Source organism: Mustela erminea, chromosome 9 (genome assembly GCF_009829155.1).
Source record: "Mustela erminea isolate mMusErm1 chromosome 9, mMusErm1.Pri, whole genome shotgun sequence".
In the NCBI taxonomy this organism is placed as follows: Eukaryota; Metazoa; Chordata; class Mammalia; order Carnivora; family Mustelidae; genus Mustela; species Mustela erminea.
In genome coordinates this window covers 14,034,809-14,038,540 of record NC_045622.1, presented here as the reverse complement: position 1 = coordinate 14,038,540, position 3,732 = coordinate 14,034,809, and positions in this window count along the sequence as shown.

The following is a 3,732-nucleotide window of genomic DNA, read 5'->3' as shown; positions in this document are numbered from 1 at the left end:
GCTCCTCATCTCCCAGTAATTGGTATTGCCCAGAATTTTTTAGGGCATCCATTTTAATAGGTATGTAGTGGTATCTCATTGTGGTTTTAATTTGGATTTCTCTAACAACGAATGATGTTGAGCATCTTTTTAATGTTGGTTGTTTTTTGTTTTTTTGTTTTTTGTTTTTTGTTTTTTGTTTTTTGTTTTTTGTTTTGGCCATCTGGAGATCCTCTTTGGCTAAGTGTTCAGATCTTCTTGTTTCTTTGTTGGGTTGTTTGTTTCTTATCATTGAATTCTGAGAGTTCTTTTCTTTATATATGCTAGATACTAGTCTTCTTATTGTTGAATTCTGAGAGTACTTTATATATTCTAGTTGCTAATCTTTGCTGGATATTTGATTTATAAATATTTTCTCCCTATGTGGCTTGTCTTTTCACCCTCTTAATTGTGCCCTTATAGAGACAAAGTGAATTTGCTGAATTCCAACTTATCATTTTTTCTTTTTTTTTTGGATTGTGCTAAGAACACTTGGCCAAATCTAAGCTCATGAAGACTGAAGACTTTTTCTGATGTTTTCTCTTAAGAATTTTGTTGTTTTATGTTATTTTATTTGGACTAGGATCCATTTAGAGTTAATCTTGAGATACTGTTGTGATCTAGATTGAGGTTCATTTGTTCGCTAATGGATGTCCGGTTGTTTTAGCACCATATTTTGAAGACTGCACTTTTCCCACCCGCAAATCTGCATTTCCATTTGCCCTTCCATTTTCTCAAAAGTCAATTGAGCATATCTGTGTGGGTATATTTCTTTGATCTATGTGTCTATCCTTTCAGCAATGCCACCCTTTTTTTTTTCATTTATTTATTTTCAGCATAACAGTATCATTATTTTTTCACCACACCCAGTGCTCCATGTAATCCGTGCCCTCTATAATACCCACCACCTGGTACCCCGATCTCCCCCCGCCCCCGCCACTTCAAACCCCTCAGATTGTTTTTCAGAGTCCGTAGTCTCTCATGATTCACCTCCCCTTCCAATTTACCCAACCCCCTTCTCTCTAACTCCCCATGTCCTCCATAATGCCACCCTGTCTTAATTACTTTAGCTTTATAGTAGGTCTTAAATTTGGGTAGGGTGAGTCGTCCAATTTTTTTTCAAAATTATTTTAGGTCTTCTAAGTCCTTATTTTTCCATTCAAGTTTTAGAAGCAGTTTGCCTCTATCTCCAAAGAATCCTGTTGAAATTTTTATTAGGGTTGTGGTAAATTTATAATCCATTTGGAGAGAATTAGCATGTTAACTGAGTCTTCTGAACCAGGAACATAGCATTTCGTTTGTTTGTTTGTTTGTTTGTTTATTTGTGAGGAAGAGTGAGAAAGCATGAGCAAGGTGGAGGGGCAGAGGGAGAGGGAGAAGTAGGCTCTCTGCTGAGCAGGGAACCTGACAGTGGGCTTGATCCCAGGACCCTAGGATCATGACCTGAGCTGAAGGCAGAGGCATACCTGACTGAGCCACCCAGGCACCCCATATTATCCATTCACCTAGATTTTCCTTGCTTTCTTTCATTTAAGTTTTATAGTCTTCAGCATACAGGTCCTTTACCTATTTCATTACCTTTATAGCTAAGTATTTAATCACATGCTAACATAAATAATAATTTTATTAAAGTAACTGCATTTTTCAAAACAAAAAATAAGAATGGTGGCATTGTTTTTATATTTTTGCAAATCTCTTTAATATCTGGCTGAACAAAAAAGATAGCTGGATTCTCATACTTCCTCAGTATTCAATCTGTTGTGATATGTTGTTTGGGTTGAAATATATGAAGAAAATCTGATCTCACACAGATGTAGAGTTGGAAAGTGAAAGAGTATTTTTTTTTTTTGAAGATTTTTTTTTTCGAAGATTATTTGAGACAGAGTGAGAGAGGGATAAAGGACACAGAGTGAGAGGGAGAAGTCTACTCCTTGCTAAGCAGAGGGCCCGATGCAGGACTCAAGGTCATGACCTCAGCCAAAGGCAGATGCTTAACCCACTGAGCCACCCAGGCAACTCATGAGAGAATTTTTTAATAGCCTTTTCAAGTACTTGATGATACTTCAATACTGTATGCAAAGTTGACAAGCAGCAGTTGGTAAAGATCAGTTGCAATGTGGAGTCTGAAATCTGTCAATGAACATTGACATTTGGTATTTGGTTGTTTTTAAATCTCTTGGTCTATGTCGCACTCACAATGGGTTTTTCACCCATGTATAATTTCATAACATTATGAATTGATCATTTGGAAAATATTGGTTCTGAGCTATGAACATCTTCCAGATGTTGACACATTCCATTTTACAACATGAAAACAAATCTATTCATATTGTCACTGATGTCATCAGAAAAGTCTTTAAGGATTGGGAAGCTCCTGGTAAAGGATCCAAATCTTCCAAGATCCAAATTTCCAATTGAAATTTTAAATTATATCATTAGGGACAAATGCTGTCAGATGTTTTCTTCGAGGTGACGATCTCATTTTGTTCATTTTTGAAGAAATGGTTGCCAACTCTGAAGTCGGAGTAATCGCAGTTCATCAATCTTCTTTCAAGGAAAAATGGTGTTTCATGAAGAAAGTGGCAAGTTCAGCTCGCAGCTGAAACATAAGTGCTTTTTCTCGAAACAACCCCCAAATTCTGGTATGCAGCACAAGTGCTCTCATTTTTTTCACCCTGAATATTAAAAAGACATATATTTGGGATTGGGATTTAAATAAGTTAATACCTTGTAATAATTCATAATTTATACTGCTTCAGCAAGGATGTTCCTAAGCAAAACTGCCAAGTGTGTGGTGGTAAGATGACTACAGGCGCAATTTGGTGCCCTTGCCTTGATTCACGTGAAGGAGCCAATGGTTTTGCCCACTGTTTTTTATGTGTCATCGGTGCAAACATCACCACAATGAAAAAGACAAATGATATCATTGTATTATTATGAAAATAGTTTTGACCTGCTGATGCCCTGAAAATGTCTCAGGCACCCCCACACTTTGAAGACTGCTATATTAGACCACGCAAAAAGACAAAACCTGGGGATCTGCAGGTGATGACTTTGGATAGTTGCTTCCTGGAAATTGCTTTGGAACCATGTCTTTTACTTACCCTCACTGTCCACTTTCAGGAAAAAGTGAACAATCTCTCATCTAAAGAAGCCAAAGGCTAGTCAGCTTTCTGTGGTGATGTTGGGTCTTGTTGAAGAAGGGAGATGTTAATTTAACTGCAGGTTAATGAAGAGCTCAGTGGGTGGAAGAAAGAGGACCAGGGATTCACATCTCCTTAATTTCCTGGGCTTGATGTGTCCCAGGCAAGGGTTCTAGTTAGAAACACTCCAGTTGGGGCACCTGGGTGGTGCAGTTGATTAAGTGTCTGTCTTTGGCTCAGGTTGTGAGCCTGGGGTCCAGGCTCCCTGCTCAGCGTGGAATCTGTTTCTCCCTCTCCCCCTCACCCCTGCCCCCCATCATATTCTCAATCTCCGTTTGCTCTTTCTTTCAAGTAAAAAAATAAAAGCTTTAAAACAGAGAGAGAGAAACACTCCAATCACTCTGACCTATGGCTGACACCCTCAGTATCAACAATGAAGTCTGGTTGGGGTCTGCCTCGTGGTGGGACTGGAGACTAGTATTCCATTAGGTTCTTTTCTGATAAAGCTTCTCACTGGACTAATGGATGCTCCAAATCCAGTTGAATTTAACAAATTGTTGTAAGCACTTAC